General features: G+C 40.0%; 1 long non-coding RNA gene across 9 annotated transcripts in view; it reads right to left on the bottom strand.

Moving 5' to 3' along the window:
- Positions 1-685: 685 nt before the first annotated feature.
- LOC140479843 (uncharacterized) overlaps positions 686-21,692 on the bottom strand; it is a 48,307-nt gene continuing 27,300 nt past the window's right edge. For 5 of the 9 annotated variants that reach the window (XR_011961143.1, XR_011961136.1, XR_011961135.1 and 2 more), the window contains exon 5: positions 686-21,509. This is a non-coding gene — a long non-coding RNA (uncharacterized lncRNA). The remainder of the gene's footprint in view (positions 21,510-21,692) is intronic. The other 4 variants (XR_011961142.1, XR_011961141.1, XR_011961138.1 and 1 more) reach the window with 4 other exon arrangements.

Here is a 21,692-nt window from a genome sequence, read left to right as displayed (position 1 = left end):
TAAAAACAGATCAGTCATTCAAATTCTTTGAGCATACTATGAAAATAGCAATATTCTAATTTAAAACTGTCAATGTGTCTTTATTTCTAACCACACAGATTTCTAATTCTGTAATCAAAACTTTTCTCAACCGTGTTCACGATTAAAACGTCTTTCACAAAATTAGCAAGCGGACAAAAAAAGAGAGGCACACACAAAGATGTTCATCAGCTCTTCAGAAAGGGAAGGAACCTCATATATGATTTTACATCTACAAATTTCAATCTTCTGTCAACTTTAGATATTACATTTCTTCTCTTGTTGCAATCAAATACTGATCAACACATTGTACTGTGGTTATTGTGTCCAAAGACTCCTCACTTATAGAAATATTTATGGATCAGCATAATACATGTAATGGCACACAGATGATTGAGGTACATGTTGTATTATTTTTGGTTTCCTTCAACACTGGAATTCAATAATCACAGATACTCATTCCTCCTTTCCACTAAATTGCATAATACAAAAACATTTGATATACTAACACACAATAGAAATGGTCAATACTGAACCAGAACATCCTTATTGGTTAATAGCTCTAGAGGGAAGAAAGGCAATTAACCTGGAACTATTCCTGCTCAAGTCATTGCCATTAGAAATACTCACATTTATAGACAAGAGAACGCTTAGATTCATCCAGACATAGGTTATTAAAATTTATTACGCAGGTTCACAAAATAAGAATGTCGAGAAGTCCTTGTACCTGTGAAGCCAAAACAGAGTGAAAATTGGGCAGAAAGTAAATGATTCTGTTCAAATTAACAAAATGGGAACATTGGGTATTTTTGGCAGCCTTCCAAATGTTATTCACATTTTGCATCTAGGCAGTAAATTCTATGTTAAACATTATGTGAATCTGGAGCCCCAGTCTCGCATGGCAAAGTCTGTACTTGCTGAAGATGAAGACGGTAAATGGACAAAGTGCAGTATTTGCTGATCTCTGCTTTCGCTGGGCTCCCTTCTCCGCCAGCTGCACATTTCACTTTTCTTCACATCTAATGTCCCTTCAAACAATCGGCCTCCAGTGGTCTAAGCTATTGACACTGGCGCCCCGGTGGTCTAAATCAATCAATGTTTGCCATCTTCACAACTCACTTGCAAATATCTTTGTAAAGGATGTTTAAAGGTTCATGAGTTTGTGGCCTGGTACACAGACTTCCAGCTTAAATAACATGGAAGAAAGCCCTGCATTGGTTATTCAGCACATCACTGAATTGCAGGAAAGTTGTCTCCAGCTCTGGGCTAGCAGCAAAGTGTGGATGGTCCATCAAAGTGAAGACGTAGAAAGCAAATAAGTGGCACAGCGCCACACATACTGACTCCTGGTCTAAACACCGGGCATGTCTCTGCTCTTGTGCAGCAAGTCTGATTTTGGCAAGAGCTGCACAACTCCAAACTGCAAAGAATATTAGCCATCAGAACCTCTGCAGTCAAAACAGCTGTCTCTGTTGTGTTTGTCATTCAGTAGAATCATAAATAAAATGAGGTAGACAGAGGGTAAACTTGAGCAGGGAATAGTTTGTTGTACATCCACTCAGCTCCACATTCAATCTTAATTCCTGCCTCCAGGTCACTTACCTGGTATGTTAAAGGAGCCACACATACCCAACTATAGTACATACTAACAGCCTCTATCTTTACTGACATCAGACTGGAGTTTTTTCCAAGACTGCTACAAACTTAAGAAGGTTACAAGATGGTTGAGTTCAAGGAAGGCAAGTAGCCAGGACAAGAATAATATCTAGGAACGCTTCAGGTTCCTTGCCTCAGATCAGGAAGGAGAGTGGTCTAAGTGGAGGTGAAAATTGAAGGCCAAAGTATTTCCATTGTAATCAAATTTTGTTCAAAATGCTGGAAGATGAGTGGGAACCCCATGGAACTTACTGGGGTTTGAAAACAAGATAGGCTGATAAAGGAACTCACTAAGAAACACCTTTCATGATCTTTTTAGATACTGTAGCAATCCACATCCAAATGCAGCAAGACCCGTGTGATATCCAGGCTTAGGCTGACAAGTGGCATTTTACATTGGTGCCACACCATTTCCAGGCAAAGTCCATTTCAAGAAAGAGTGAATATAACCATTGTCCCATGACATTCAATAGTGTTAGCGTCACTGAATCCCATTTTATCAACATCCTTGCAGTTATCATTGACCATAAACTCAAGTGGTCTAGCCATATTCAGTCAATGGGCTGAATTCTGGAAGATGGAGTTTAATTTGGATAAATACGAGCACAAACAGGAGCAGGAATTGTACAATTAGAAATAAAATGTTGTAGAATAGAGAAACCCAGAGGTTCAGGTATATAATTCTTTGAAGCTTTCATCACATATAGACAAGGTAATTTTCTATAAAGAAGTGTTCAGCATGTTTGCCTTCACTGCTCGTCCATTGTGTATGGGAGATGGAACGTCATGTTGAGGTTGTACAGGATGTTGGTGAGGCCTCTTCTGGAATACTGTGTCCAGTTATGGTCATCCTGTTTTAGGAAGGATATTGCTAAGCTGGTGACCATCCCACACTGTTAACAAAGCAACAGTGTAAACTTGAGCCATAAAATGCTTGAGTAACTTGTTTTGTTTGAAAAAGGCACAGCAATTCCTTCCTCAGGTTTTTAAAACAGTCCAATTCAATCCACAATCAAATATAAAAGTATAATAAAGAGATGCTGTCTTTACAACACTAACATTTCTCATGAGATTTAGTTTTTTAAAATTCAAGGAAGTGCAAACATTTGACTTACAGGAAGTGTCTTACAAGAACTGAATTTTATGCTTGAAGATTTTTGTATATTATGAATCTGTGTTATTAAACCATTGAATTAATTCATTGGTCAAATGTCTTTCTAAATGACCCTATTATATTGCATTTACACAAAACTAAATGGTTAATGTACAAGTGAACAGGAAACTTCTTAAACAATTCAAATAACAGTACATTATCCACTCCATAATAGATACATGTCAATTAGTTATGTGATTCCATTGCATTAAGAATTGAAAACCCCTTTATAAGAATTATATCCAAATGTCAACATTTATCTGCAATACATGCTGCACCTGTATTTGGCACATGATAATCTATTGCAATGACAAATCTCACACAGCATTAGACAAGATCAGATACTGCATTTTGGTCGTAGTCAGTTCTTATGTTATACCGTGGACACTCAATTATTTTCTAATAGACCGTTCCTTTTAACTATATCAAAGTTAGTTAAAAGTACATTCAAGGAAACAAATAATATTTTTGAATAAAATTCCTATTTCGCCAACATAAAACCATATACCTTTAAATGATATGAAAAACTTCCCATTGATCACATGGTATTAGTCACATTCATTTACAGTGGTATTCTTTGTTACCTGTTGTCATGAAACTGACTTTCAAATTCTATTATTCAATGTTGATACCAGGGACTTCTATGGACTTTTTTTTAAACAAAGGGAAAAAACATTGTTTTTTTTTAAGTTATTCATTCATGGCATGTGAGCATCACCAGTTAAGCCAGCATTTATTGCCCTATTTGACATGAGAGCAATTTCAACTCTACTGAAGTGTACTTGCGAGAGAATCCTTTTGTGTTGTACCAGTCTAGTTTCCAGTGTTACCTTGTTGTGATAGTCACAATCGAAGAACTATCCCCTAGTTAATCTTGTGCTGAAGGTAAAGACTCTTTCTCACTTAGAGTATTGAAAACTAGTTTAAAAAAGGAACCAGAACAATATCCTTCAGTGCTGGAATTTGATCATAAATGAAAGAAATGAAAACTACATCATCTCAACCAATCTGCAAAACTAAGGATTATGAAACTGACTGTTCAATTGTGTCAACACTACCAGTAACCTCCACTACAATGGCCACAGCATGCATTCTTCATGAATGATTCAGAGACTAATTTGTAAAGGATAAAGTCACCATCATCCCACTAGACCAAAGACCTGCTCTCTCATTAGACAGAGATAATTGGTGATGGTTTAACATAAGGGTTTCCAGACCGCAGGTGAGGGGAGAGTTCAAGAAGAAAATTCCTTCATGATAACCTCAGCCAGTGCAGAAATTGGACCCATGTGTTGCCATCACTCTGCATCACAAACCTGCATTGCTAATCTTTGGATTTCACTGTCCAACAGAACAGCAGAGGTTGGATTGTTGAATACAGTCAAGACCAAGTTAGACAGATATTTGATTCATACTGGAGTCAAAACATTATTTTTATAAGCTGGAAAGTGAAGTTAAAAGTAACAATCAGATCAGGGATGATCTTATTAAATTTCAGAACAGCCTCAAGAGGCCAAATTACCTTTTTGCATCCTTATTTCTTATATTCTAATTATGTTGGATTAGATAGAAAGAACAGAAACTGGATGCAACATAATGATTCTCTTTGATAACAGTATAAGAAAAAGAACATGAGTAGCAGATTGAATTTGATTGTATTTTAACTGTCATAAAACATCCGTTCTAAAAGGCAACAGTAAGATAACAATGAACAAATAAATAAATAAATTGGAGGATAATGGCGAGCCTTGGTGCTTCATTGGTCCATTCATTAACCATATGGTCAATATCTGAAACCTAGACAACAAATAAATATCCATGGAAGAAAAAAAAGAGACTTTTGAAATGTGAATGCAAAAACATTTGCTCAAAATTCCATATGTAAACCAGAAGAAAAGTGAACAGGTGCTCAAACTGCAATAGCAATAAGATCTCTTAAAAAGAAGAAATCCAGGAAAGACATTTTCAACATTTTGGCCATTGGTCAGAGCTGTAAAATTACAGATATCTCTTCTAGGTGAAGCAAAGGGCAGCAGGGAAAGGGGTCAATCTCGGCGAAATTAGATAATAAATGTCATAGAGTGATTGCAGATGAGCTACAGTGGATGGGAAAGAATGGTACAAGATAGGCGAGATTATTTAACCTGACAGTAGATGGCTTGGTAGGAATAGCTACAAGCAGCAAAAGCAGCAGCAATATAAGTACATGATCAAATCTTTTAAAGAACATTGTTTATTACATTTGTTCATACCCACTGCTTGAAAATCCTCACTTCCTTCCTACCTGTTGCACGCTGACTCCTCTTTGAGGCAAAAATCATGCAGTATCTACAATATAACAATGATTATGGAAGATTTTAAGTTGGCAGTATTGGAGGATTCCCTCAGACCTTTCCAGACAGTGGAATCTGTGCTTCAGCATATAGATGGTATGCATTCATTTGAATCCTCCAAATTCAGTATTATTCTTTCCTAATCATGGTGCAGGACTGCTCAGAAGTTTCATTCACCAAGCTTCCAGGAGGTATTCTGGTTCCCTAGAGGCCACATTCTTGAAATAACAATATCACAGAAAATTACTGTAGAATAAAAGCATTTTGGCTATCTTACAGCAAACCTTGCACTTAGCAGCAGTGGAAAAGTGAATGACAACACTTGACTAGTAATCTAGAAAACCAGGCTAATGCTCAGGGAACATAGGCTCAAATCATTCAAATTCTACCACAGTAGTTAATAGAGTTTAAATTAAATTAACAAAATCTGGAATTGAAAGCACATCTCAGTGATGGCGACCATGAAAGCATAATTAAGTGTCATAAATACCTATCCAGTTTAATAATATAATTTAGAGAATGAGAATATTTCCCTTACCTGATCAACATGTGATTCCAGAACAAAATGGTTGACTCAACTGAAATGTGAAATGGCTTCTTGTGATGAGGAACATGATGGCCTTGTTAATGATGCCCATATCCCATGACAGAAGAAAAAATACTGCTGTCAATGGTCACAATGCAAAGAAACATCGATGGAATGGCACAATTTTCTGTTACTGAAACCATAACATTGCAATGAAACCAATCAGAAATTGTCAGAATCCAAGACTGACTGTGCTATTCATACATTGGCAGGCCAAACAGAGTTCAGAGATGCCACTAACCAGGCACAGAGATTGTGGTTAGTAAGAGTTAAAATACTAATAAGTTTAGCAGCGACGTATGCAGCGAGAAGAGAAGGGAAGACCAAACAAAGGTTTTAGTCAACAGAACAAGATGTGAGCACCAGATCAACCAGAAATCATAACTGAATCCACCATCTGTATTAAATATTACTCTTATGTATTTACGATAACTTTTAAAAATACCTTGACACTTGTGAAAACATACTCATACCTAAAAAAGTAACGCAAAGAATCAGAACCAAAAGACTCTTTAAGATTGGCTTTCCTAATACTATCTATGTTAATAATTGGCCCCAAGTCTTCAAATTAAAATTAAATTGAACAATCCAGACATTACAGGATGACCACAGGGGTTCCATCTATGAGGATCTACATTCTTGGGATAGAAGCAACCCAGAAAATGTGAATTCCTATTGTTGGCATTTAAAAAGTTGGTGAGTCATCTGTCTCAGCAAATAAGAAATCAATTACTTGATTCCTAAAATGTGCAAAATTAGCAGTGAAAGGAAGGCAGTTCCAATGCGCAAGGAAAATTGTTGAGAATATCAGCTTCTTAAATGATTTGGAAATGCACATCTGTGAATCTAAGGTAATAACAGAATAAAGTTCAGATGTCACATCATCCATTGTCGAATATTACAGACATTCACTCTCAGTTTTGCATACTGCCTGTTCCACAAACAGACCAGAACAACTTGGTCAAAGAGCAGGTGGCTAGTTCTAACACACATCTTTTTCTGCAACACAATCAGGCTGTCTTGGCGAAGTCCAGATGCAAGTTATAACTATTAAATATACTTCCCTCCCCATGATCTCAACAATACTTCATTCTGAGGCTGTAGCAGTTATTATAGTCGACGCATTCACCTAAATGGGCCTAATTTAATATTCCTGCAAAATGTTGCTTTACATTGTATCTTTCAATGTCTGGTAATTATCACATCAGAATCATTTTCTGACACCTTGTTTAATGCTTACATTTGACTATAAACTCATAGTTTTGATTTTTAATAGCAGATTAAATTACCTGTTACTTAATTACAAGTTGTGCAAACCCCAGCAGGAGCTCAGTCCTTGGAAGACTGTTAGTTGTTCCAAAGGCTCGCTGTGATTCTTTAGTGGAATAAGCAAGAGCAGAAAATGCAAATGGCAAATGTGGGTGGGCAAACTAAACAGCCCTGGTGTGCATCTTCAGTATACCTCTATCTGTAAGTAGTCCTTAAAAAAAAAATCACCTCCACATAAATCTATGATATCACTGCCCTGAAAAATCATGGACTAAAATATTTTTTATTTGATTATTAGATAGACAATTGTAGATTATTCATTCATATGATTTAAAATGTAAGCTAGGTTAATTGGGACTCACAAATTAAACTGAAGAGAAAGACAATGAAGTATGAATAAAAAGAGAATGAATTATTGTCATTTCACACATCATTTCATTCTCAAAATGTGTGAGGGGACTATTTTACAAAATTTAGCTATCAAACCATTAATAAAGAGCCACACATTGTTCTTATGTATTAAGTATAACCGTAAAATATTGAGGTTTTCTTTTCCCCAATTTAATTATTTTCACCTTCTTACTAAAATTAAACAAACCAAAAAATTACAACAGCACCTCCCACATGGGTCTGGGTGGGTTACTCTTCGGAGGGTTGGTGTAGACTAGTTAGGCTGAAGGGCCTGTTTCCGCAGTGTAGGAAATCTAATCTAATCTAATCTCTCCCAATCCGTGGGCACATAATCAATTTTCAGAATGTGATTTCCCCAGTAGTTTATTGATTATCCCGATTCTTGCGCATGAAGCGCATACACCTTCATCCTCTACATATAACATCTACAAAAAAAATCTATATGCAATGTTTGCAAATAAGCTTTTTGGGGAAAAAAAATCTGTATGTTTGTTCTCGGCACGAAAGCTGAATAACCACATGGTTAATCATTTAAACACTGGATCAAAGCCTACCGTTCAATGATGCTTTACATCTCTGCAGATGTTTCCAAAGTCGCGCAGAGAGTTGGCTGACATGCATTTTCCTTCCATCTAATATCGTAACAAACTTGAATTGAAATTTTCACATAGTAGTCATATACTTTGGATATTAGCATTTATTTGAGACATATAGAAAATTTCCATTTATCCTTTTGGATTTTAACTTGCACTTAATTCGTTTGTTAATACAGAATGCATTTTATAAGTGTATTCTTAGCATTGCTGTAATATTGTGCGAATCACGGGAATAGGTACAACGTCAAACCATTGTTGAACCAAAGTCTTGTCCAACACATGCACCGACTGGCAATTTTAAAATAGCATAATTCCAATGGAACTCCTCTGTGGCTACTAGTAGTGTAATATGAATGAGATTTTACATTGCTTTCTAAAGTGTTGTATTTTAATTGTAGGGCGGAGAGAACAAGGACCGGGGGCTGCTGGGAAGGTAAGCAAAACGTTTACAGAACTTCCCTCTGGAGTATGCGGCCTCCATTTTAATTGCAGCGAGTGCAGAGAGCATGGGAACTGGGGGTGCTGTCAGGAAGGTAAGCAAACTGTTTAAATAGCTGATATATTCGGGCAGCGGCTGAACCCAAGAAACTACCTGTGCAGTGTCTCCCATTCCCCCTCCTCCTCTAACCAAAAAACGGACTCCGTAGTGTGTTGATAGGGTAAGGATTTTGGTAAGATAAGGTAAGTTGGTAAAAAAAACTTCTCTTTTCTTTTTTGTAACTTTGGTCTCAACTTAGGTAAAGTTTAAGTTTAAAAATGCAGGATCTCCTCTTGCTCAATGTGGGAGCTCAGGGACACAGTTGGTGTCTCTGGCTCCTTCACATGCAAGAAGTGTGTCCAGTTGCAGCTCTTGTTAGACTGCATGACGAGTCTGGAGCTGTGGATGGACTTGCGTTGGAGCATACATGATGCTGAGGAGGTTGTGGATAGCAGGTTTAGTAAATTGGTCACACTGCAGGTTAGGATTGCTGAGGGAGAAAGGGAATGGGTGACCAAAAAACAGAGAAAGAGCAGGAAGGCAGTGCAGGTGCCCCCTGCGGTCATCTCCCTCCAAAACAGGTATACCACTTTAGATACTGTGGAGGGAGATGGTTCACCAGGGGAAGGCAGCAGTAGCCAAGTTTATAGTATCGTAGCTGGTTCTGCTGTACAGAAGGGCGGGAAAAAGAGTGGAAGGACTATAGTCATAGGTGATTCAATTGTAAGGGGAATAGATAGACATTTTTGCAGTCGAAAACGAGACCCCCAAATAGTATGTTGGCTGCCAGGGAAGTCTTGGATCAACTGCAGAAAATTCTCAAGGGGGAGAGTGAACAGCCAGTTGTCATGGTGCATATAGGCACTAATGATACAGGTAAAAAAAAGATGATGTTTTACATGAAGAATTTAAGGAGTCAGGAACCAATTTAAAAAGTAGGACCTCAGAGGTAGTAATCTCAGGATTGCTACCTGTGGCACGTATGAGTCAGAGGAGGAATGACAGCTTATTCAGGATGAATGCGTGGCTTGAGTGATGGTGTAGGAGGGAGGGATTCAGATTTTTGGGACATTGGGACTAGTTCTGGGGGAGGTGGGAATGCTATGAATTGGATGGTCCACACCTGGGCCGTACTGGAACCAATGTCCTAGAGGGTACTTTTGCTAACACTGTTGAAGAGGGTTTAAACTAATGTGGCAGGGGGATTGGAACTAACTGAGGAGGTTAATGGACAGGAAGGAGGTAGTAATTAAAGCCTGTAAGGAACTAGGTAATGAAGTCAGCATGGCTGAGGGAAGAGTAAGCAGGAAGCGGCGGATGAACACGAGGGATGGTGGTCTGAGGTGCATTTCTTTTAATGCAAATAGTAGGTAAAGCAGGTGAATTTAGGGCTTGGATTTCTATCTGGGAGTATGATGTTTTTGCTATTACTGAGACTTGGTTGAAGGAAGAGCATGATTGGCAACTAAATATCCCAGGATATCGATGTTTCAGGTGGGATAGAGAGGGAGGTAAAAGGGGTGGAGGAGTTGCATTATTGGTCAAAGAAGATATCACAGCTGTGCTGAAGGAGGGCACTATGGAGGACCCGAGCAGTGAGGCAATATGGGCAGAGCTCAGTAATAGGAAGGGTTCAGTAACAATGTTGGTGCTGTACTACACGCTTCCCAACAGCAAACGTGAGATAGAGGTACAAATATGTAGAGAGACCAAAGAAAGATGTACGAGCAACAGGGTGGTGATGATAGGAGATTTTAATTTTCCCAACATTGACGGAGATTCACTTAGTGTTAGAGGATTGGATGGAGTAGAATTTGTAAGGAGCATCCAGGAGGATTTTCTAAACCAGTATGTGAATAGTCCAACTCATGAAGGGGCCATACTGGACATGGTGTTAGGAAATGAGCCCAGCCAGGTGGTTGAGGTTTCAATGGGGGGTTACTTTGGGAACAGTAATCACAATTCCATAAGATTTAGGATACTCATGGACAAAGATGAGAGTGGTCCTACAGGAAGAGTGCTAAATTGGGGGAAGGCCAACTATACCAAAATTTGGCAGGAGCTGGGGAATGTAGATTGGGAGCAGCTGTTTGAAAGGAAATCCACATTCAATATGTGGGAGGCTTTTAAAGAGAGGTTGATTAGAGTTCAGGATGGATAGAGAACTGGTTGGGCAACAGGAGACAGAGAGAAGTAGTGGAAGGGAGCTTCTCAAAATGGAGACCTGTGACCAGTGGTGTCCCACAGGGATCCGTGCTGGGACCACTGTTGTTTGTGATATACATAAATGATTTGAAAGAAGGTATAGGTTGCCTCATTAGCAAGTTTGCAGATGACACCAAGATTGGTGGAGTAGCAGATAGTGAAAGGGATTGTCAGAGAATACAGCAAAATATAGATAGATTGGAGAGCTGGGCAGAGAAATGGCAGATGATATTCAATCTGGAGAAATGCGAGGTGATGCATTTTGGAAGATGCAATTCCAGAGCAAACTATACAGTAAATGGAAAAGGTAAAATCAAGGACTGCAGATGCTGGAAACCAGAGTCTAGATTAGAGTGGTGGTGGAAAAGCACAGCCATGAAGGGCTTTTGCCTGGAACATCGATTTTCCTGCTCCTCGGATGTTGCCTGACCTGCTGTGTTTTTCCAGCGCCACTCTAATCTAGTAAATGGAAACGTCCTGAGCAAAATTGATGTATGGAGACATCTGGGTGTTCATGTTCATTGTTCTGTGAAAGTGGCAACACAAGTCAGTAGAGTTGTCAAGAAGGCATACGGCATGCTTTCCTTCATCGGGGAGATTAGTGAGTACAAGAGTTGGCAAGTCATGTTACAATTGTATAAGACTTTGGTTCAGCCACATTTGCAGAAGATGAGCAGATTAGGATTATTTTCATTGCAAAGAAAGTGGTTGAGAGGAGACCTGATTGAGGCCTACAAAATCATGAGAGATGTAGACAGGGTGGATAACAAGAATGGGGTCATGAGTTATAAGTGAGAGTGGAAAACTTTAAGGGAGATATACATGGAAAGTTCTTCACGTAGAGGGTAGTGGATGCAGAGGTGGTAAGGGTGGGAACGATAGTATCATTTAAAATGTATCTAAACAGATGCACAAATTGGCAGGGAGCAAAGGGACACAGATCCTACGGCACAGGCTTGGAGGGCCAAAGGGCCTGTTCCTGTGTTGAAACATTCTTTGTTCTTTGTTCTATTTAATGTCTGTAGAGTTTAAATCTAAATATATTGACTTTTACTGGAGCAGGCTTTATTTTTAAGAAGGTATTTTTAAGAAGGTATACCTGAATTCAGAACTGATCCACAAGCACCTGTTGCTAAATCCCTTCACTCATCTCGATACAATTTCAATCAATTTGAACCTACCCCTTTATGTAAGGTAACATTCGTAAGATGTTAGCAGTCTCTTTAATCTGTGAAATTGATTTAAAACATACATTACTCAAATGGATCACTAATAATAAATATTTTATTTTGACTATCTTAATGAAGTAACATATGCGGTTAACTATTTTTGATAACATTATAAAAGGCAATTTATTTCTGACAAAAGTAACATGGTTGACCTTTGTCCAAAGGACTCCGGGATTTTAAAGGATTTTCCTCTGAATAAGATGCTTTGTAATTGCAAATGTCAATGATTTCAGTCTATCTTTCCCCAGAGTTGAAAAACAAAATGTTTTCGTGAACTGGTAGTAATTGTTCAATTACTTTTATAACATTGAAATAAAAGTAATTTAAATTGGTGGCATGACATGTAAAATCTCTTCACAATTACTGGTCTCCCAACTAACTTTTGTTTCATTTAATTTCAAGCTGCATAACTGAGATACTACCAGGACTGAACCAATACAAGCAAGACATTGCTGCCACCTGCAGCCTCATGCAGTGTCACGAGCTGTCCTCACGAAATACGTCAAAAGTGTTCAATCACAGAGGCCTGGCATTGTGGCTCAATTGAGAAATGCTGCACAAAGTACATTGCTCTTAATATTTTTTATGACCTTCTAAATATATGTTGTATCTAAACTTGTATCACTTCTCAAATTTTATACAAGTAACTCTTTTTCTTTAAATAAAAATGGCTGAGGATACATCGTGTTTAGAAATAATTTATATACTAAAGTCCGAACATCTGGTTATATATGAGGAAAGCTCGAATTAATTGCATCTCATTAAAACACTTTCAAGATCTCAATCTCTGCTATAAAATGGTGATATCGAATTAAGCATCAACCTTTTACACTGATACTGAACTTTTTCAGGATTAATGGTCAAAACACTTTCCATGGGATTAGGTATGAATTTAGGGCAATACATTGAACATTATGATAATACAAGATGCTGGTACTGCCAACAATTTGTTGGTATTTTGAAATTGTGTAAGACCACAGCCAAGTCCACCAATCTTGGACATCCTTTCACTAAATTCTGATTATGGTGAATTTGAAGAAAGGAAAGGAAAATGGACAAATCAACTTAGTACAGCCTTTGTCAAATCCTATTCATACAGCCTATGACAGCCCCTATATTGAATCCTATATTTCCTCGACTTTTCAGGATCAATATATCTGCCTTGGAACCAATTACTGCCATGCTGACAAAGCATGAGCAGGAGATCTGGACCTGGGATCAGTGCATTGAAGCTGTGAAATAAAGGACCGCGGCCTTGGAGGCCACGACAGAGAGCTCCAAGGGACGTGTCGGAATCCTGGAAGGTCAGGTTTGGGCCCTGCAGGAACAGGTAGATGACCTTGAAAATCGAGGTCGGAGAAAAAAACCTTCGAATTTTGGGCTTACTTGAGTGTGAAGAAGGAGAAAACCTCACAGAATTCCTTGAGGGATAGCTTCTGGAACTGCTGGGCCTGGAGATTGAGTCAGGCTGGATAGGTGTGGAGCGGGCAAGCCAGATTGCACTGCACATTTCCGGGCCGGCTCAGCGCCCCCACTGTGGAAAAGCATTTAATAATTTAAACAGCCAGAAGACTGAGAAAGGATCCATAGGCTTTGGCTTATAAAGGTTCAAAGATAATGTTTTTTCATGACTTCTCTGGGGCTGGAATTAAGAAAAGGGAGGCCTTTGATGAGGTAAAGAATAAACTAAGAGATTTAAACACTCAATACTCCCTGAGGTATCTGGCAGAGCTATGTTTCAGTAATGAGGGAACTGTCTACAACTGCAACTCAGCGGAAAAAATAAATGAATTGTTGGACTTGCTGAAATGATAAACTCTGGCCAAGGAAGATGGAAGAGAAGGCATAATATGACTTTTTTTTATATATCGTCCTTCTCTTTGGTTTTTTTCCCTTTTGGAAAAATTGGGCTTAATAGGCTTGATATTGCATTGGTGTACAATCCGGTGTGTTTTATGTTATATGTGATTGGAGGTTACTAATTATTCTATTGTTCTGTTTTGCAGGGTGAGGGGTGGTTACTCCATGGATGTAAAGATGCGTGGGGCTGAGTTGAGCAGGGAGAGGGGTGGGCATCTATTGTTAACTGGTAAAATTGTAAATAACATGTTTGTTTTTCTTGCTTGGGTCTGGAGCACAGCCTTAAATGGAACATGCTAGAATGGTTGTGAGGTCGAGAGTGAACGCCCCCTATGGACAAGGGGATGGATCTCTAGAAACTTGTGCTTTTTGTGTTCAGTTGTTTAACTTAGGAGTAGAAGTTAGTTTTTTTAGTTTTGATAGTGTTCACCGGAATAGTCTTTAGATTTGATAAAGTTCATTTTTTCTCCATTTGTCGCACATTGAATGGGCTTTTTCCTCTCGGGGGCCTCCCGATTGTAGTGTGCGATCATGGCTAGAGATCTGTTCAGGTGGTGTACCTGGAATATAAAGGGGAGCTACTCCCCCATTAAAAGAAAAATGGTGCTCTTAAGTCTCAAGAAGGAAAGGGTTGACATTGCGATGTTGCAAGAGACACATTTGACTGATGGGGAACACCTGAAGTTACAGCAGGGGGATATGGTAGGGTATTCTTTTCCTCCTTTAACTCCAAAAGCAGAGGGATGGCCATACTGGTATGAAAGCTCTCCTATTTCAGGTGAGAGAGCAAATTAAAGATGAGTTGTACAGTTCATTATTCTTAAGGCACTGATGCACGGAGAAGAGTATGGCATTCTGAACATTTACTGTCCCCCAGCGCACACTCTCAAATTTTTAGTTAACGCAATCTCAAAGGTAATCGCGCCTGGGGTGCACCACACGATTATAGGAGGAGACTTTAATTGTCTCATGGACCCTGGGGTAGATAGGGTGCCAAGCGGGCTGTCGAGTACACCTCAGCAATCTAGGCAATTAGTGGACTTGTGTGAGGAGCTGGGGCTAGTGGATGTTTGGAGGTGCCTCTATCCAAATGGGAGGGACTTTACCTTCTACTCCAACCCATACAAGTGCCACACAAGGATCGATGTGTTCTTTGTTCAGTTGGTTTGCTTGGACTGGGTATTAGCCTGCAGAATTGGGAGTATAACTATTTCGGACCATGCGGCAGTATATTTAGATGTTAAGACCAAAGGCAGCAGAGTAGGCACACAGCAATGGTGCATGGATCACATTCTGTTGAAGGATGACAACTTTGTGCAGTATATCACAAAGGAATTCAGGGTTTTTTGGGATGTCAATCGGGGTACGGCCAGCAATCCATCAGTGTGCTGGGAGACCACCAAAGCATTCTTAAGGGGTATGATTATTTCATAATCGGCAATGAGAAGGAGACAGAGGGGGGAGCAGCAGAGGATGTTTGAGGCCCAATTGAAAGCAGCTGAATCAGCATATTACACTAGACCATCTGTGGTTAAATTGCAGCGGGTCATAGCTCTCCAAGCTGCTCTTGACTCAGCGCTCACACCAGTGGTGAAGAGAGGTTTACCTAGCTAGGAAGAAAAGTGCCCCACAGTCCATTGTGTCTGTCAGGGAGAGAGCTGGCAATGTTACTTGTGAACTGAGGAAGATCAATGCCAGATTTCGGGGGTTCTATACAGAGTTTTACCGGTCGGAGGGATGTGGGGATGGAAATGCAGGGATGAAATCCTTTTTTGAAAACTTGGACCTCCCTGGTATAAATGCAGATCAGACCTCCCTTTTAAATGCATCTTTAGCAGTACAGGAGGTGCAGGAGGCGGTAAGGTAGCTCCAAGGTGGTAAGACACCCGGTCCAGACGGATTCCCAAGTGAATTTCACAAGGAGTTTGTACACATGTTGGTTGAACCACTGCTGGGGATGTGTAATCATTCATATAGCCAGGACTGTCTTCCACCCTCTCTTAAGGAAGCTAATATCTCCCTCATTCTAAAAAAAAGGGTAAGATTCCAAAGATTATGCATTGTATAAACCCATCTCATTGCTCATGTGGATTTTAAAATTTTATCAAAAATGTTGGCTTTGAGACTGGAGAAGGTGCTGCCCATTATTATAAAAGAGGACCAGACAGGTTTTATCAAGGTCCACAGCTCCTCTCAGAATATCAGGCGGGTATTGAATATGTCAAGAGTGTAGTGCTGAAAAAACACAGCAGGTCAGGCAGCATCTGAGGAGCAGGAGTATCGATGTTTTGGGCATAAGCCCTTCATCAGGAATGAGTCTTGTGGGTCGGGGCAGAGAGATAAATATGTCAACAGTGGGCGATTCCAGGTTTGGTGGGTTTCCTAGATGCAGAAAAGGCTTTTGATCAGGTGGAATGGTCATATTAAGTCATAGGCAAGTACAGCACGGAACCAGATCCTTCGGTCCAACCCATCCATGCCGACCAGATATACCAACCCAATCTAGTCCCACATGCCAGCACCTAGCCCATATCCCTCCAAACCCTTCCTATTCATATACCCATCCTAATGCCTTTTAAATGTTGCAATTGTACCAGCCTCCACCACTTCCTCTGGCAGCTCATTCTATACACGTACTACCTTCTGCATGTAAAAATTCCCACTTAGGTCTTTTTTATATCTTTACTCTCTCACCCTAAATCTATGCCCTCTAGTTCTGGACTCCCCGACCCCAGGGAAAAGATTTTGCCGATTTACCCTATCCATGCCCCTCATAATTTTGTAAACCTCTATAAGGTCACCCCTCAGCCTCCGACGCTCCAGGGAAAACAGCCCCAGCCTGTTCAGCCTCTCCCTGTAGCTCAAATCCTGCAACCCTGGCAACATCCTTGTAAATCTTTTCTGAACCCTTTCAAGTTTCACAACATCTTTGTTTGCTGTTCTGGATCATTTTGGTCTAGGAGAGACCTTCGCTAGGTGGATGGCATGTTATATAATGACCCTAAGGCAGCGGTTATCACAAATGGGGTTAAGTTGAGTAATTTTGATGTGGAGAGGAGTAGCCGACAGGGTTGTCCCTTGTCGCCACTACTGTTCGCCTTGGTACTTGTACCACTAGTGGAGGCTATTCGAAAAGACCCTGAAAAGGGTGGCACAGTGGCTCAGTGGTTAGCACTGCTGCCTCACAGTGCCAGGGACTGGGTTTGATTCCCGCCTCAGGCAACTGTCTGTGTGAAGCTTACACATTCTCCCCGTGTCTGCATGGTTTCCTCCCACAATTCAAAGATGTGCAGGTCAGGCGAATTAGCCATGCTAAATTGTCCATATTATTAGGTGCATTAGTCAGGGGTAAATATAGGGTAGGGAAATGGGTCTGGTGGGTTATTCTTCGGAGGGTCAGTGTGGACGTGTTGGGCTGAAGGGCCCATTTCCATACTGTAGGGAATCTAATGTATAAGGGCACCAAAGGTGGGAGTTGGGGAACAAAATTCACTCTCTATGCGGATGATGTCTTTCTGTTTCTAGCTAACCCAGAAAAATCCATACCCCATTAATACAAAAACTTAACTTATTCAGTAGCTTTTCAGGATATAGGAAAAATTGCACAAAATCAGAAGTGATGCCCTGGGGGTGTTTGGTGGAGGTACCGAAGCTGGAGGGAAGAATGGAATTTCCCTTTAGATGGTCACAGAAAGATTTTCTCTATCGCGGAATTTTTATTACTCCTCACTCCTGGCAGCTGTACAGAGCTAACTTTGTGCAGCTGTTTGAAAGGGTAAAGCAGGACTTGCAGCAATACCTATATCATGGCCTTGATTAAGATGAATATTCTCCTTCGGTTGCTATATCCTATGAGGATGCTCCCACTATTATTACACAAACAGGTGCTGCAAAGGTTTACAGGATGGCTTGGATCTTTTATTTGTTGCCAGAGGTGCCCCTTAACTAAATTTACCAAGTTGCAACTTCCACAGGATATTTGGGGGGGGGGGGGGGTAATCTCCCAGATCTGAAGAAATATCAAGTAGGCACTCTGCCATCATATGTGGGCAAATGGATGGACAATGACTTGAAATCAATATGGCTAGCTGTGAAGGCCTTGCAGGTGAAGTGTCCCCTCATAAACTTGCTGTTCATGGATAAGATGAGATCAGTAATTCAGCATTGTAAAAGTACGATTGTCATAAATACAGTAAAATGGAGGATAATGCAGCAGGGTGAGGGCAATTCATTCAAACCTTCGCTGTTCACCCCATTGGGGGTAGCTCCAGGATTCAAGCCGGGATCAATGGACTCCAACTTTAGAGCATGGGAGGGTAAAGGAATCTCCTGTCTGGGAGATCTGCTTGAGGGAGAGATCTTGATGTCTTTTAGCTAATTAGGTCAGAAGTATGGAATCACTAATCGGGTCCTTTTCCAATATTTCTAAGCTAGGGATTATATACAGAAGAAAACCACGCTCTTGAGCCAGCCCTACAAGTCGGATATAGAACGTAGAATGCTCTGATGTGTGGGCGCTCTCTCAATTAGCACCGTTTATCATCTGCAAAGAGGAAATGCGTGGGGGGATATGGACAGATTCCATGAGATTTGGCATCAGGAGTTAGGGGAAAAAATCTCATGGGAAACATGGGAGGATATATGGGGGAATGTAAAAAAGATTTCAATATGGAATAGGGCACAAGTGATGCAATTGAAGATTCTCCACAGAGCCCATACGGCACCAGAGAGACTAGCAAAGTTTAAGAAATAATCTTCCCCGAAATGTCAAATGTAAATGCAGTGTTAGCACCCTTACATATTGCATTTGGTCCTGTCACAAGATCCGTGGATACTGGGGGGCCAGAGTGAATGAACTGGAGGGGATCCTGGGAATAGAAGTTAGGGGGGATCCAGTATCCCTTCTCTTAGGTCTACCGAATCTTCCCTCTTTGGATGAGCACAGGAGATTATTCAACATTCTGATGCACTATGCAAGGAAGAACATCCAAATGAATTGGATATCAGAAAAGCCTCCAGGTCTTGTAGGGTGGTGTAGACGTGTGGTGGAGCACGTCCTTCAGGATTACCTGGCAAGTATGGTTCACCATGGAACAGAGAAATTTTATAAGACATGGCAGCCCTTTCTAAATTATACAGACATGGGTTTGCCGGCGGTATTGATTAGGGCCTTTGTATAGCCACGAGTGCCGCATATTGTGGTCCAGGGACTCCGAGAGGGGGGTAGGCCTAGTAAATACAGGCATAATCACTGTTGCCCCTGTGGATGGGAGCCTTGATGGTAGTGTGGTAAGTAGAGTAATGTAATATAGTACAACGTAGTGTAATTTAGTGTTGGTAGATTGCAATTTAATTTAATGTTATTTTATTTATTTGTGCTAGTTTGGATTAAGTTAAGTAAATAAGAGTTGATTATAATCTGGAGAATAGTAGGCAGTTTATTGTTAATGTTATTGTAATATAATATAATAGTGTGATATTGTTCCTACATTTCTGTACGTTTATCTTTGCTTTCCATTTTTCTCTTTTGGTTTGTGTTTTTATGAAAAAAGGATTCTTTTTCAATTAGTACATACATAAAATGAAGAGAGATGCCTAGTGCTGTTTTTAACCTGAGGCAAGGGACAAAGGAAGAGTCTTCATGGTGGTCTCAACTGTGAACCCAATCTGTTGTCAACACTATGCTTTGCAAACCAGCTTTCCAGACAACCAAGCTAACCAACATGGTACAACAAAAAAATGATTCCTAGGGTCAGAGAGTTGTCCTAGCAGGAGAATTAGGTGCAATCAACCTGTATTCTCTTGGGCTTACAAGAATGCCCTATGTAAGGAAGACTTGCATATTGGACAAAAGCTGCTGATGACACTAGCTGCAAGTTTGAGCTGTAAAACTAGAGTATCGTGAAAGAGAAAGAGATAGCTTGTAGCTATATAGATGTCCTATTGAAAGGCCTAAAAATCACCAACCCAACAGAATGGGAGCAAATGTTCAGGGAGATTATTTTCTGAAGTTTGGACCAAGGATCTGTCACAAAGAAATGCAATGATTTTATAAACGTAGTCAAGAACAATGAATCATTTTCAAAGGCTATCTTCTAACCACTAAATCATGAGGGGCATGGATAGGGTGAATAGCTAAGGTATTTTTCCTAGGGTAGGGGAGTCCAAAACAAGAGGACACATGTTTAAAGGTGAGAGGAGAAAACTTAAAAAGAACCTGAGGGGTAACATGCAGAAGGTGGTGCATGTATAGAACAAGCTGCCAGAGGAAGTGGTGGAGGTGAACACAACTAGAACAGTTAATAGGTAGTTGGATGGGTATATAAAGAGGAAGGATAAGAGTGGTGCTGGAAAAGCACAGCAGGTCAGGCAGCATCCAAGGAGCAGGAAAATCAAAGTTTCAGGCAAAAACCCTTCATCAGGAATTTCCAGTATATGCAGTCCTCACTTTTGCCTATATAAAGAGGAAGGGTAATAAATGCTAATAAATGTGACTAGGTTCAATTGGGTGTCTGGTCAGTGTGGATGAGTGCGACTGAAGGGTCAGTTTCTTTGCTGTATTACTCTATGACTAGGTCACTACGACATCAACCAGTCATACTGCTCAATGCAACATATCCCCATACTGATCCCTTAACAATCTTAAGTGCCATTTCCAGGGACAAGGACATCACTAAGCAGTTGCAAGCGATTCCTTTGGCAAAAGGTGAACAACCAGATTTCATGATCCGCTTTGATAACAATGAAATTGGTCGAGAGAAAGATGAGATACTGAAAAAATAGAAAGTTAGGAAAGAGATTTAAAAGCCAATTTCAAACTAGCAATCTCAGGTTTACTCCCTGTATCACATTAGTGACCATTGAAATAATGACACTGAGCAGTGAACAGGAGAAATGTTGTTCGAGGGAGGACTTTAGATTTCTGAGGCATTGGGACCTGGTGTGATGTAGCTGGGGCCTGTACAAGGAGGATGAGTTGCTCTTTAATTGAAGATTATAATCTTATCAAGCAGAATTAGCATGGCCTCATCAAAGAGAAATCTTGCCTAAATAAATTATTAGAGTTTTTTGACAAAGTCTCAACCAGAGTAGACAGAGGAAAGCCAGTAGATATGTTGCATCTGGACTTCCAGAAGGTATTCAACAAGATACCTCACAAACCTAAGTCATAAGATAAGAGCCCATAGTGTTGGAGGCAGTAGATAGAAAAGTGGTTAATCGGCAGAAATCAGTGAATGGGGATAAGCGGTTCTTTTTCAGATTGTTGACCAGTGAGGTTCCGCAGGGATAAGTGCTTGGACTGCAATTGTTTACAATATATTGTTATAATGCAGAAGTCAAACCCCTCTGCTAATTAAACCAAAACACCCAGAGAAGATCGCCTTTTTAACTGTTAAAAATGTATGAATGAAAGAAGATCCCTGATTTCCACTATATAAATAAAAAGTAACTATTTATTTATTTAACCCTAACAGTGAACACTAACCAAAACTATTAACAAACCAGATATTCTTTCCTCAAACTAACCACAGTCTCTTAGCTGACCATAAGTCTATTAAAATGCTGTTCCAATAAAACAATTATTAAACATTACATTAACTTAATTTCTCAAACGTCCAGAGTCTCTTTTGCGGTCTTCCTTCCGGTCTTCCGATTCTTCTGTCTTCTCCCTGGATCATCTTCTTACTTTTTGCTGCTTTTACAGGAAAAGGTACCTTTTGATAGATAGTGCCTTCTGAGATTTTTTTTGAGAGCAAGACTTCTTTGGATAGCATTTGCACTCCGGCTCCACAGCAGTCACTCTGACTAATTTTCAAAATGCCCTCATATTTTATACCCCCCCAACATCATACCCTCTCATTAGTCAGATGTTGTCAATACAATAAATTAAAACTCAA

The sequence above is a fragment of the Chiloscyllium punctatum genome, chromosome 7 (assembly GCF_047496795.1).
Source record: "Chiloscyllium punctatum isolate Juve2018m chromosome 7, sChiPun1.3, whole genome shotgun sequence".
NCBI lineage: Eukaryota > Metazoa > Chordata > Chondrichthyes > Orectolobiformes > Hemiscylliidae > Chiloscyllium > Chiloscyllium punctatum.
The sequence above is the reverse complement of the archived record's forward strand: the minus strand, read 5'-3'. Positions and strand labels throughout refer to the sequence as shown.